Raw genomic sequence first — 14,514 nt, forward strand, 5'->3', positions numbered from 1 at the left:
ATACTGCAAGTGGGGTGACAGCAGGGTATCCATGACCCTTTGAAAAGTGGCCGGGGCTCCGTGCAAGCCGAAGGGGAGGACTGTAAAGTGGAAATGACCAGAGGGGGCAGAAAAGGCCTTTTTTTCCCTGTCCTCGGGGGCAAGAGGGATCTGCCAATACCCCTTGGTGAGGTCGATGGTGGTTATATAACGGGCCTCACCAAGGCGCTCCAACAGTTCGTCCACTCTGGGCAAAGGATAAGCATCTTGTTTGGATACCCTGTTGACGGCACGGAAGTCTATACAGAAACGGATACTACCATCCGGTTTTGGTACCAATACGACCGGAGAGCACCAGTTGCTGTGGGACGGTACTATTATCCCGGAACGGAGCATATTTTGGACCTCTGTCTGGAAGGCTAACCGTCTTGCCTCAGGAATCCTGTACGTTTTTTGTTTGACCACCACATCTGAAGGCGTATGTATGTGGTGTTCGGCCAAATGTATGAGCCCTGGTTGATCCGAGAAGACCTCGGCATGGGACAGGAGGAGAGACAGGACTTCTTCCCGTTGTTCAGGAGTAAGGTCATTATTGATAGGAGTGTCCCTGACTGTGTGGCCTTTTTCGGATATTGAGGAAACCAGGCTGATGGTCTGTGGAGGTTTCCCTAACCACTTCTTGAGAAGATTGATATGGTACATGCTGGTTTTGTTTCTTCCCAACTGTATCAAGTAGGTGGTACGCCCTATTCTTCTCACTATTTTAAAGGGCCCCTGCCATTCCTTCCTCATTTTATGTGTAGAAGAGGGTAACAGAATCAGAACCCAGTCACCTACGTTAAGTTCTCTCCACTTCTTTCCTCGATCATAAAATGTCTTCTGTTTGGCCTGAGCTATTGCTAAGTGGTCGTGAGCAAGCGTTCTGAGTTTATGCAGTCGGGACTGTAACTGACGGGTATAATCCAACAAGGCTTCAGCCTCCTGTACTCCTTCAGCTTCCCAACTGTCTTTAGTGATCTCAAGGAGAGTTCTCGGCTGTCTCCCAAATAATAACTCAAATGGGGAAGCACCTAGGCTGGACTGTTTTTGACTTCGCAGTACGAAGAGGGCAAGAGGCAGCAACTGATCCCAGTTCTTCCCATCCCCAGACAATAGTTTTTTTAGAGTCAATTTCAGGGAGCCTTTGTAACGCTCAACCAGCCCATCTGTCTGGGGATGGTACACAGAGGTTCTAATGTGTTGGATGTTCAACTGTGTACAAACTTGCTGCATTAACCGGGAAACAAATGGGGTACCCTGATCGGTGACTATTTCTCGTGGAAAACCCATACGAGAGAAGACCTCTATCAGTCTCTGAGCTATGGCGACTGTAGTTGCTGCTTTAAGAGGAAAAGCCTCAGGGTAGCGAGTCGCATAGTCTACCAAGACAAGTGCATACTGGTGTCCCCTGGAAGACTTAGGCAGTGGACCAATTAAGTCCATACCGAGACGATCAAAGGGAACCCCTATAATTGGCAAGGGAACCAAAGGGACAGGAGGAGGGGTATAGGGGTTTTTCTTCTGGCATATTCTGCATTCTTGACAGTATTTTTGGACCTGTGCATAAATACCGGGCCAGAAAAAAATGTCTCAATATGGATTGCCCTGTTTTTTCTGCCCCCGAGTGACCTGCCAGCAGATGTGCGTGCCCAAAAAATAGAATCTGGTCACGGAAACTGTTCGGAACCAAGAGCTGAGGCTCCGCATCAGCCGTAGCGAGTCTATAGAGTAGACCATTCTTTTCGACATATGTAGGATAGTGTCTAGTGGATGGATCTTGTGTATCCCGAGCAACTTGCCAGGCATGAGTGAGGCTAGCATCATTCAATTGTGCTGTCCTAAAATGAGTATCCCTGGCCCAAGGTTCTGAGGCCAACATGGAATCATGGGGGCGAGAGAGAGTCTGTAGGGTGTCCCGCAGCAGGGCGTTGAATGAGGGATTGTCTGTCCCTATGATAATAGGCTCTGGTAGTCCTGACATAACCCCTACAGTGACTTCCATCTCTTTCCCAGAGGGGGTACACAGGGTAACTCTAGCAACAGGGTATTCTTTAACGTCCCCGTGAACACACCGAATGTTCACTGTTTTCCCTGGGAGAAGAGAAGAGGGAGCTACTAGATCTTCTTTTATAACCGAATGTTTACAACCGGAGTCCAGCAAGGCCCTTATGGTAACACCATTTAGAGTAACTCTTACGTAAAAAGTGGCTCCTGTTTCATGTGCGTACAAGATGGACCTGCGAGCGTAGCTTACGTCCATGGGCTCGTCCTCCTTTTCCTTTTTTTTTCGACAGTACCGGGCTATATGACCCCACTCTCCACAGTCATAGCATTGGGGTCCGGAATTGGGCAAGTCAGACCGTTGAAACCGCAGCCTTGGTGGTTCGGGGATAGTCTTTTGCGGCTTTTTGTCTGGTTTGAGGGGGTTTAGGCTTTTGATCGGTTTATCCGGTTCTCTCATATACGGCTTGCCTTGTGCTCTGGAATAACAGGTGGCCATTTCTATGGCGTGGTCTAACGTCAACCCTGCATGTTGTTTAAGCCACCGTTGTGTACTATACGGCAGCGACTCAAGAAACTGTTCCAGGTATATCTTATTCATAATGGCATCAATGTTTCCTTCGTGGGGTTTCAACCACAAATCAGCAGCTTCCTTCAATTTAAAGAACAAGGTCTTAGGCAGATCCCCGGGAGTCCCTCTCTCCTGGCGAAACCGTAGTCAGTGGGTTTCTTCATCCACCCCCAGCCTGTCAAGGATATACTGTTTGACCACTGCATAGGCTACAGTGCCATCGCGATTCACAGTCTGGTATGCAGCTTGGGCTTCACCGATCAATAAAGGGGCCAGGTAAAAAGGCCATCTGTCCCCAGGCCATGCACTCGCTCTCGCGGCCCTCTCAAAATTTAAAAAGAATGCAAGAGGGTCCTCTCCCGGAGTAAACTTTTGTAGGGGCACCACCGTACCTGGGGGTGGGGCGGTAGCCCTCCCTTGACCCAGTACAGTCAACAATTGGGTTTGTCCTTCCGCTAACTTCAGGATCTGGTCGGACTGGCTTTGTATAGCCTGGGAGAAAGTGGTCCGGTCCGCTTCCATTTGCGTCAAGATGTTCTCCATTCTTTATCGAATGGCGGGGTTCCCCTCAGTCTCTCCTATCTGGCTCGCCACTTGTGAGGAATGAGGTGGAGAAATGAGGGACCATAGGATACAGGGCGGTAGATGCTACCGTTGTTTTTAATGCGGTTTGTATACAGGGCAAGGATCACAGGGTATAACAGTCTCTAATCGCCAAACAGCTGGAAGATGGTCCCTGGAGCCGTCGGCCTCCTTCTCTAGACGCCCCGTCTTGCCTCCTACCGTCGGCTCCTCTCAGGGTCGGAAGGCTCTCGAAGGAAGCAGAGATGGAACAGGGCAGTTAGAGGGATGTATCGGGAAAATCATTGAGGAGGAAGGGGAGTGCGGGATCACCAGGGTTCCACCACCGTATACCGTATCACTATAAGCACTCTGTGATGGTGACGGGGAAAGAACGAAACGTACAGTGACCACCCCGCAGCCTTCTCCGTCCCACCCTGTGTAACAAACAGACCCCTGAGGCGCAGTCGTACCTTGTCCAGCCACACTTCTCCCCCGGAAGTGTGGCAGGGCGTCTCGCGTCTCCGTAGGCCTCCTGGCTTGACGAGTCTCTGGGTCTGCACTCCGGGTCGATCCTCTTCAGTCACGTCCCCCTCCTGGGCTTTCTCCTCGATATTCTCCTTGGCGTTCCTCTCGGCGTTCTCCTCGGCGTTCTCCTCGGCAAGGGATTCCGCACCAACCAGGAAGAGCGGGGCTTCCTTAAACGCCCCCGAAGCAGTGGATTGGTTCCCGGCCAAACATGAGGTGACCCTTGATTGGTTGCTTCAGGGGAAGCCCCTGACGTCAGAGAAGGCGGGTCGAATGATGAAGGCAGTTCCAGTGTCCCCGGTAGGGCAGGGGAAACCCAGGAAACAGGCAACGGATCCTGCGGACGGGGTGGAAAGGAACAGTGGTTAAAAGAAACACCCCGTCCGTCGGTGTCATAGTCCGAGTCCGGGACCTCGTGACAGCATGTTACAAAAGAGAACCAGACACAGGTACAGGGATATATTATACTCCTTAGCACACGTTGGGTAAAGTTGTGAAAGTTCACAAGTGTTTCCACCATGCATCAATCATACATAAACAATAAATTCAGTTCCTAGTATTCAGGTTTGTTGATGTTGTGGTTTTATTTCTGGAGACGTCACAGCCGACACGTGTTTCGTCGTTGAGGGAATATATCCCACGATTTTTTCGAAGCGCAAATGAGTAAATTAGTCTAAGAGAACTAAGATTGGATCAACAACTAAATCTCAATTCAAATCTTTCTTTATAGAAATATCGACAATTTGGAGAATAGGTATTTCAAGCATGATTCACCTATATGCATGCTACCACTATTCACAAAAAACAAGAAACTTAACTTCAAAAAATCACCTTTCACGCCCAATCACAAAATGCATGATGACACACACAACCATTGACCTCTCCATTGCTCAATGGGTCCATAGACTTGTAATGCTGTCACAAACATGGAATGTTTGCATATACAGTGACTTAAGTTTTGTAATAATAACATCATCATCTCTAGCGTCAAGTAGAAATTTAATTATAACCGCCACCTATTCTAAACTGAAGTTAAGAACACAACGTGTACTTAAAATATATTGTAAATGATGCAACTACTACCAACAGTATGTTACAACATCACATGTCTTTTCTGACAGCCTCGAAAAAGTCGTGGGATATATTCCCTCAACGACGAAACACGTGTCGGCTGTGACGTCTCTAGAAATAAAACCACAACATCAACAAACCTGAATACTAGGAACTGAGGGGCATATTATCAACAAATAGCGATATTTATCGCTAAGTAGGGTTAGAGACAATTTTTTTTATCGCTAAGTATCGCTAAGCATCGCCTATTTTTATCGCTTAGGAACCTTGCTATTATCAAGGTTTATCTCCTAAGCGATAAAAATCGGCCGAAATGCATGGATATCGCTGAAAAGTCAGCGATATTCATGCATTACCGAGCTAATGCTCTTAGCCATGTTATCCACCTCCCATTGGATAACATGGCTAAGAACTGCTCAGGGCAGGCGTTAGCTTTTGGAGATATTCGCGCTTAGCGCGAATATCTCCAAAAGTTGGTAATAGGAGATAGCGATGTTAGCGACTGTTTCCAGTCGCTAACATCTTGGCACGCCCACTTTGCATGTCATTAGTGATAAATATCACTGACATGCAAAGTGGGGCCCAAGATGGTCGCTATCTCCTACTAGCGGTCGCTAACTGGTGTTAGCGACAGCTAGGTAATAGGGAGATACTTTTATCTCCGCTTTCTTGGCTTTTAAAGCCAAAAAAGCGGAGATAAACCCCCTTGATAATATGCCCCTGAATTTATTGTTTATGTATGATTGATGCATGGTGGAAACACTTGTGAACTTTCACAACTTTACCCAACGTGTGCTAAGGAGTATAATATATGCTGTGGCCTCGGCCAAACTAGAAGAGTAAAGTGGTTCTCTTTTCCTTTTAGCACCGTATCTAATAGTAGCAATCTTACCAGTAATAACAAGGTGTACATTCCTTTGAAGCGCCATTACCTAGCCCAAATACCACTAACCCAGTATATACAGGTACAGGGATAATACTGCAATAAATGGCAAACACTCAAACCACAAGAACACACTGGGAAGGCACTGCCATAGTAATGGAGGGTGGAGTTTCCTATAATGGAGGGTCTTCCTTCAGATAGTAGAGAGGGCGTGAATTAACTGTGGAGGTGTCTTTGAAGGAGGAGAGCTTTGAGGTCAGTTTTGAGGGCCTGGGAGGCAGTACCGTGTACAGTTATGTTGTATCGTGCAGTTATGCAGTGGCACACAGGTTGGTGCAGTGCCACACAGGTTGGTGCAGTGGCACACAGGTTGGTGCAGTGGCACACAGGTGTGTGCAGTGCAGGCAGTGGTTTGCTTTCAGTATTCAAGCGCTTCTTTCCTCTGGGACTCCAGGACAGAGCAGAGGGCAGAGGAGCTGCACTGGGGGAGCTGGGGGGTGTGCTGGTGGGGGCTGCAGCTGGGGAGGAGGGGTGGAAGGCGAGAGGCATTCTGGGAGTACAACCACCAGGATGCAGGCGGAGGTGGGGCAGGTCATTGCCTCTGCATAAACACAGGGCTTCAGACCTTTGACCTCTTTCTAGCGCCTGGGGCTCTGCTCACATTCCCACGGGGAGGCGCTCTCCAGATGTGCAGCTGTGTGTCCTGACATGTCCCCGCATACCGACCCCGTGCAGTGTCCGGGCGTCTGAGGGGCGCCTGGTAGGCTGAGTCTGGGCGTTACTTCCGGTCAGGTGCAGGCTGACTTCAGCAACATGACAAGCCAAACAAGCACTGCTAAAGCACAGTGGGTACACACACACACACACAAACACACACACACGTACTGCCAAACCACAATGTCTATACACAAACACACACACGCAAGCAGTGCCAAGTCCCAGTGGGTACACACCCACACACACACACACACAAGCACTGGCAAACCACAGTGGGTATAAACACAAGCAGTGCCAAAGCACAGTGGCTACACACACACAAGCACTGCCAAAGACCAATGGGTAAATACACACACACACACACACACTCACTACTGAAGCATAGTGGGAACACACACACAAGCTCTGCAAAAGCGCAATGGGTACACAAAAACAAGCACTGCCAAGGGTCACATTGTGAAAGCGCGCGTGAAGACCTATGAAGTCCTAGACACAGTAGCAGCAAAAACAATGAGGGGCAAATTAACAGGAAAAGGCGATAAATATCGCTATGCACGCTCAGCGCGATTTTAATTATCTCCGGTTTTTATCGCCCGGTTAGCGCATTATTAACAACGCTCATCACCCAGGTGGTAGAAATCCAGCGATAATCAGCGAAATGCAGGAATATCGCTGGAAAACCAGCAATATTCCTGCAACGATAGGGAATTCCTAGTTGATAGCCCATGGTGGTCGTAGCCTGACAATCCACCCCCTTTACACATATGGCTAAGTCTGAAATGTATCCGACGTTAGCTTACAGCGATAACCGGGGTTAGCGCGGGTTTCAATATCGCTATGGGTGTCAGGGCATTGGCTTGTTAATACCACGAGGTGCGGTTTGCGAGTTTTTCCCTGCTGTGTTGCCTGGGAACGCCCTCTTTGCATCTCAATACGGATGCATGGCACGGCATAACTGGAACAGGTGCTAAGACAAGGAAACACGTGCTAGCGTGTCCTTGTCAATACTGCGATGGAATTATCACTGCTTTTCGGCCGAAAACAGCTCCAAAAGCGGCAAAAAGGGGCTTGATGAAATGCCCCCTTTTTTCAATGTAAGAGTGTCCGATGAGGGTGGACCCGCCAAAGCAAAAGCAAAATCCACGTCATCAAAACGCAATCCAGCAACATCCTCATGCACCAGGGTGAGGGTGGAGCTGAGACCCCTTGGTCCCCAGCAGGGGCAGCTCTAGGCTCATGGCGGCCCTGGGCAGGGAGCGTAGGTAGGGGGCCCCGGAAGCGGGGGTCAGGGCGGGGCAGAGCACGGAGGCCAGTGAAGATGGGGGGTCAGGGTGTTTAGAAGTGGACAGAGCCGGAGGCCGCCAAATCCCTGCCAGGGGCCGCCGCGCAAATATGTATCCATCCTCAGAGGATTATTATATTAAGGATATATATTGGCGTGGTGGCCCCTGGGGTTTGGTGGCCCTGTGCAGGGGCACAGCTTGCACATGCCTAAGGCCGCCCCTGTCCCCAGGACCCCCTGTGGACCACCCTGGCCACTCACACCGCTCTGATTTGCCTTTGGACAAAGCTCGGGTTGTGGAATCAAATCATCGATGCGAAGCCCAAAGCAACGAATCGCCTCTAAGACTCGCTGACAGAATAAAGTGCTGAGTATTTGACGCCCGAGTAAATCACTCAACCCTCGTCTGCAGAATAATGAACCATTCCAGACGTTGAGACTATATACAAGCACGACTCCTGAAAGGTTTTGAGAGGTACGTATACACGGCCGGACTAGGAGCCAAAACCGGCCCAGGCAAACAGCTCGCCTGGCCCCGGGCCCGGGGGGGTTGGGGGTGCTAGTTGGAAGCACCACTCCCGCCTCACCACTGCTGCTTTTGTGATAGACGGCCGATATTGCAGCTATGCTGCAAAACTGGCCCGGAAACGAAAATGGCCCCCACCCTGGCAGCCCACCAGGGAAATGCCCAGTGCCCACTACAGCCTGTCCGGCCCTGGAAGTATAGTCCTGGTTTCAGGTCGACTGTCCTCAGCCTCCCTTTCTGGAAAAGTGGCAGTTATATGAGAAGTGGACCCCAATATGGCCGTCTTCTTACGGACATTTACGAAGGATCCTAAGAAAGGTTTCCAGGATACACTACTGGGCATCACTGGCCACTGACTAAGGATCGGGAGCTGGCGTACCAGGCTCAGGATTTGGAAATCTCCCCTTACCCTGATGTCTTCATTGGTTGTGTCCAACGTGCTCTCTGCCAGTTGGGGCATGCCAACGATGCTCTCCCTTCAGAGACGAAGTGGTCCATACCCCTCGCCCCCAGACTCACGGATCTGGCTACAGCCGCAGCGGCCCCAGGGTTGCCCCGCTTCTCTTTGGAGATGCTTTTGTTAATGACTTAGGGCTTGATTTAGATCTTAGCAGACAGGATATCCGGTGCACCGTATTACAAGTGCCTTAGGATATAATGCATCTATAATACAGGGGAACGGGATACACGTCACGTTTGCGATGGAGAATCCTCTCCACCAAGATCCGAATCAGACCCATAGGCTAGGTTATTTCTGTGTTTACCGCCTCAGACAATGTGCCGCTCTCACTCAAAAAGTCTTTCAGTCTGGTCTATTTTCAAGGGCCGGGCAGTCCTGGGGCCATTTGCCCACTCGTGTCCGCTATCAAGGCTCCCAATGAGGGACAGGGAGGATGAGGAGATACCTCGAGGGAAACTCAATCTTCCTCTCCAGATCGAAACTTGGGGCCTTATTCATGAGAAGTGATGCATTGACGCGTGGAAACTCTGCGCCCTCCTTGCGACGTGATGGATGCGTCATATTTACTGTAGGACGCATAATGTCGCAAGGAGTTACAGATACTTCAGTATTACTGATGTAACTGTCGGCGCAAAACTGACGCATTGCTGGAGTTGTGTCGGAAGCGTGATGCAATCCAAGCATGCAGGGGAGGGCTATGAATACAGCGCTGCGTCACCCTTACGCCTGCCATGAGGCAGGAATAAGGGTTTGACGCAATGGCGTCCTAGAAGTGGCGCAGTGAAATCTTATGGATTTTATTGTGACACTTCTACGAGGCTTACTTGCGTGAGAACGCCCACCCTGCATACATCATACCTGATAAAGGTATAATGTGATGCAGGGCTTTACAAAGTGACGCATCTGTCTACATGCATCAACTTTGTAAATAGGGCGCCCTGTGGTGCATGAACCCCTTGATATCTCATATATGGGCAGTTAACTTTTCTACACATCTGTTCACTTTTGTCCGACTGATTCGTCAGTGTATAAAAGATACCTTGTGTCGCTCCATATATCATAATGAAGTTGACTACACTTTGGTGAGTGATATATTATTTATTAGAACATTGGAATGTTGGGAGCTCCATTGCAGACAATGGAGTGCTCCCTGCTACTACGGTCCGGTAAAGGCCCGCAGAGCAACATTCCAATGTTCTGCAAAGGCTTCTCGAAGCTCGAGGGGATTTATATCCCCTCGAGCTTCGAGAACCCTTTGTTTAATTTGTTAGAACATTCTGCCCTCTAGTGGCAGAATGTTCTAATAGCCTTATAGCCCTTCGTAGCAGGGCTATACCGGCTATTAAAGTCCCGCTGTCTCGTTAAAGTCCCTCGCCTTCGGCTCGGGCCTTTAACGATTCAGCGGGCCTTTAATAGCCGGTATAGCCCGCTACGGCGGGCTATAAGGCTATAGTATGTGTAATTCTTTTTTGGTAGGGATAGAATATTTTTAGCTGACTCCAGGTTTTAGGTCTTACCTAGCACAGTGCACATCTGCTGTCACTTGCAGGAGAAATTGTATACTACCAGGGGGTTGAAGCCCGCCTATTGCTTACCATTAGCTTCCTTGTCAATTCTATTTGCTTATTACTAATTGTGCTGCCGTTCTTTTCTTGTGGAGGGAGAGCTGTTGTGGCTGTCGGGACTGCTGGATATTGTGGACCCTCCTTGCTGAGATTTACAACTTCTCGCGGCCCCCGCTGCGCGGGAGCCGCTCGCTTTGAGAACTGTGAGGAAGACCGACCCCCAGATTGCCGGCGGGACTGCAAGGACCAGCGTGCAGTGCGACGCTGATCTGCCGCAGCTGGTCCTCTTCCCGCCCCCACCTCCTGGCTGAATAAATCCTGTTGTGAATCGCGCCTACCTGGTGCTGCCGTTCTTTTCTTGTGGAGGGAGAGCTGTTGTGGCTGTCGGGACTGCTGGATATTGTGGACCCTCCTTGCTCAGATTTACAACTTCTCGCGGCCCCCGCTGCGCGGGAGCCGCTCGCTTTGGGAACTGTGAGGAAGACCGACCGCGGGACCGCAGAGTCCCAAATATAACATAGTCACATGTATATGCACTGATTGCATCCTCTAGCTACTAAGTATAGACTACCAATGTTAGAAATGGGGGTCTCTATTTGGCAGTGGCGGGCCACAGTCCAAGTAGGGACCCTTCTTCCTAAGTCAGAGTAAGGGGGATATACCCTTTGATACCCCCTGCTCATCCCCGTTACATGGGTGGGGTACTATGGTGCTACGATGGACCAGATGTGTACTCTAAGGTTTCAGTCCTCCCACTGTGCCTGGTCCCCTAGGGTAGAGTGCACGGACCCCCCCCCCTGTGTACCTGCATTGACCACCCCCCACCTCTTCCGGGGTGTGCATGTTTGGGGGTCCATGTGCTGGGGAGAATGGGGTTTTCTTCCAGGTGATCGCAGTTTCAGCTTAAGATGGGGGTCCTTCTTTGTGCCCCTTGCTCCGGGGTATGCTGCACCAGGCATGCACAGGTCCATGGAAAACTCTGGGGAGGTTTGGTGAGATCACTTCCAGCAGTCCTGGGAAATCTGCTGCAAAGAACTGGCCAGACACAGCCTAGGTGGCGCGGGTGCCTCACCCACAGATTTGTCCACTATCAGCTGAAGTGCCCCATGGGTCATTTGCTCTTCTCTCTTTGTAATGCCTCGATCAAGTGACCTCGAAAGCTGGGAAGTGCTGGCCACCCTGTATCCACCTGGATTTCGGTGGGGTCTCTCCTGTTGCATCAGCAGAGAGCAGATTCTTGACCTGGGGCAGTTTCATGCTGCTGGTACCTTTCAGCTCAGACCAGCCCCCGCGCCCCCGAGCAGCCCTGTCGGTGTGTCATGTCTCGATGATGCCCTGCTGGGGGGCGGGCATGACCGGAAAAGGTGAGCGGTTCAGTTCACTTGATCTCAACAGTTTTTCTGCCCTCTGTTTAGTCTTTTCTGCTTGTTTTTCTGCTCTCTGTTTTGCCTTTTTCGGCTCATTTACCTGCCCTCTGTTTTGCCTCTACTGCTCGTTTTTTCTGCCCTCTGATTTGCCCTCTTCTGCTCTGTTTTGTCTTTTCTGCTTGTTTTCTGCTCTCTGTTTTGCACTCTACTACTCTGTTTTGATTTTCTGCGTGCTAATTTTTCTGCCCTCTGTTTTGCCCTCTTATTCTCTGTTTTACCTTTTCTGATCATTTTTCTGCCCTCTGTTTTGACTGTTCTGCTCATTTTTCTACCTCTTTTTTGCCTTATCTGCTCGTTTTTCTGCCCTCTGTTTTCACTGTTCTGCTCGTTCCTACCCTCTTCCCACTGTTTCCTCAAGACCTGACTTTTTGACGAAAACCTTGCACCCCAGCACCCAGATACCTACCCAAATGTGTGAAAGTGCTGTGCTCTACAAATACTGGTTGATTGATTGATTGATTGATTGATTGATAGAAGTAGTCTAGAGCTTAACACCGGGCACGCACACATGTGACCTATGAGTGGGGCTTTAAGTAGTCGGGAGGAGGGAAATTGTGCTGTAAACAATGTAACAAGTGGAAATTTTTGAAGACGAGAGTTTAGGAATGGCCGATAGAATATGTTTTGGTTATGAGGTAAGTAACATTAAACTAAAGATAGCAGTGCTGGGATCAGTGGTTTACTGCAGTGTTGCTGTGATCGGCAGTTTAATGGCGGGAGGTGTTAAGGTTTGAGTATGAGCTGCACCGCTACAGTATGAAACAATGCGGGATGTAGGGAGCCCCTGCCGGCCACTATTTGTGAGTTCACTCAATCGCCATTAGATGGAATGTGGGAAGGGGAGGGAAGTCTGTTGCTCTTTGCACTTGTTCATTTATGGAAACAGCCAAAATGACGCGACACGAGGGAGCTGCAACACCCCATGAGATACGCTGGGGTAAAACCGTGGGAATAATGTATCTCTTGCTGAGGTGAGTCTTCAGAGCCTCAGTGACGGGTTGGGTCTCCTGTGTCTTTTCAGACCTGTAGTTCTTTTTTGGAAATGGACATATCAAGGTGAGCCAGGGCACGCGACCCCATGATGTACTCTCGGCCTCTTTTATGAAAAGGGTCAAATCTCTGCGAAGCAACACTTTTCAGTGCGCCCTCCTTGCGACACCATGGATACGCCGTATTTTCTATACGGCACTCCATGTCGCAAGGATTGACAGATACAGCAGGAATCCTGGCGTACATGTTGGCACAAAAATGGCACATTGCTGGAGTGTGTCTGGAAACAGACGCAACTCCAGCAACGTGTCATTTTGCATGGGGCAAGCCCCATGTGGAAAGGCCTGTGTCACCCCTTACGCCTGCTTCAAGCAAGCATAAGGAATTTGACACAGTGAGACAGTAGAAGTGTTGCTGTGAAATCTCATAGATTTAACTGCAATGCTTCTACAAGCCTTTTCTGCGCCAGAACGCCCCCCCTGCATACATTCTACCTGTCGCAGGTATAATGTAGCGCAAGGGTTTACATAGTGACGCATCTGCCTAGATTATTCACTTTGCAAATATGGCGCAGTGTGGTGCATTTTTTACGCTGCCGCAGCATCACAGAACGGGAAGCAACACCAGCGTAAGGGCCTCATAAATATGGCCCTCTTTGATTATAGTTTGAGCAGACCACATTTGTGGCAGTAGTTTATAAATTCTTTACATAAGCGACCCCACAGACTCTGAGCCATGCGGCATCATGAGGGAGGGCGTCCCCGAGAGGGCCAATAGAGGGCCACAGTAGCCGCAAGCGAATCATCTGAAATAGGAGACCTGTCCCCAATAAGAGCTACTTTCAAGAAGCAAATGACTTTTAGTGATGTCTCCTTATGTTCTTTCATTTATAGGTTAGAGACCCCCACCTACTTACTGAACAAACCAAGTGACCCTAGGAACCAAATAGGGCACATGAACTGGGTCTTTTGAAAGAAAAGCCCACAGTGGGCGTGGGAGGGCCCATGTTTAAAACTCCTCAATATTAAAAGGTAAGAGGAGAGACACATTAGTGCCCTTGAGCGAGAGGCATGGGCCAAACCCCTAAAAATGAAATAAAAATGTCATCTTCCTTTCCAGAGTGACCGCATCATGTGCAACTTTGCGAATACATCATATGATTTGAAACAATAGGGAAATAATACAGATCATAGTATCTTGATCTGAAAGAAAAGGCCGGGTACAGACGTTCTTATCTCACTGAACAGATAGTGTAAATAATCTTTAGTATGAATGTAAGGGACTCTAGGGACTGGAAGTAATGTAATCTTGATGTAAGCTTGATTGATAGTTTATTGACCCTGATTGCCAGTTGAGTGATTCAGTTTGGGGATCTGAATAAAAGGAGCAAAGAATGTTGCTGTACAAACTTGCATGGTGGGGTATAGTAGCATGAACTCCCCTTTTGGTAATTGATATGATAGAAGAAATGCCTCGGAATGTTGAGTCGAGTACAATGAAGATATTCTTTGCAATGAGATTTGATGCAATGAAACAATAGTACTGTGAATGTTGATATTTTGTTACACAGTTTTTTAAATACTATTTGCTGTGAATTCTTGTGGGAGATTGTGTATTTTTAATTTTTGTCCTGAGGAAGATTGCAACATATCATAAACTACACCGAAACGCGTCAACATACTTTTTATATGCAGGATCCACCTGACATTGTGATATAGCAGATGATTATCTTTGTGGAGCAGTGTGTATTACTTTTAATGACCATAGTGGACCAGCAGCACTTCATTAGACCTGATTGCAGTGTTTTATGTTTTCTCCATTTTTAAATTATAAAAATGTTTTAACTGTTATGAAATCTTTGTGCCATATTGTGCAGAGGGGTTCAATTAATGTATAGTTGAGATCTAGTAATGT

The 14,514-nt window shown here is 48.8% G+C and overlaps 1 protein-coding gene across 1 annotated transcript in view; it reads right to left on the minus strand.

Moving 5' to 3' along the window:
* Positions 1-14,514, minus strand: part of APOE (apolipoprotein E) — a 632,892-nt gene that overhangs the window by 102,024 nt on the left and 516,354 nt on the right. The window lies entirely within an intron of this gene.

Source organism: Lissotriton helveticus, chromosome 7, assembly GCF_964261635.1.
Source record: "Lissotriton helveticus chromosome 7, aLisHel1.1, whole genome shotgun sequence".
NCBI lineage: Eukaryota > Metazoa > Chordata > Amphibia > Caudata > Salamandridae > Lissotriton > Lissotriton helveticus.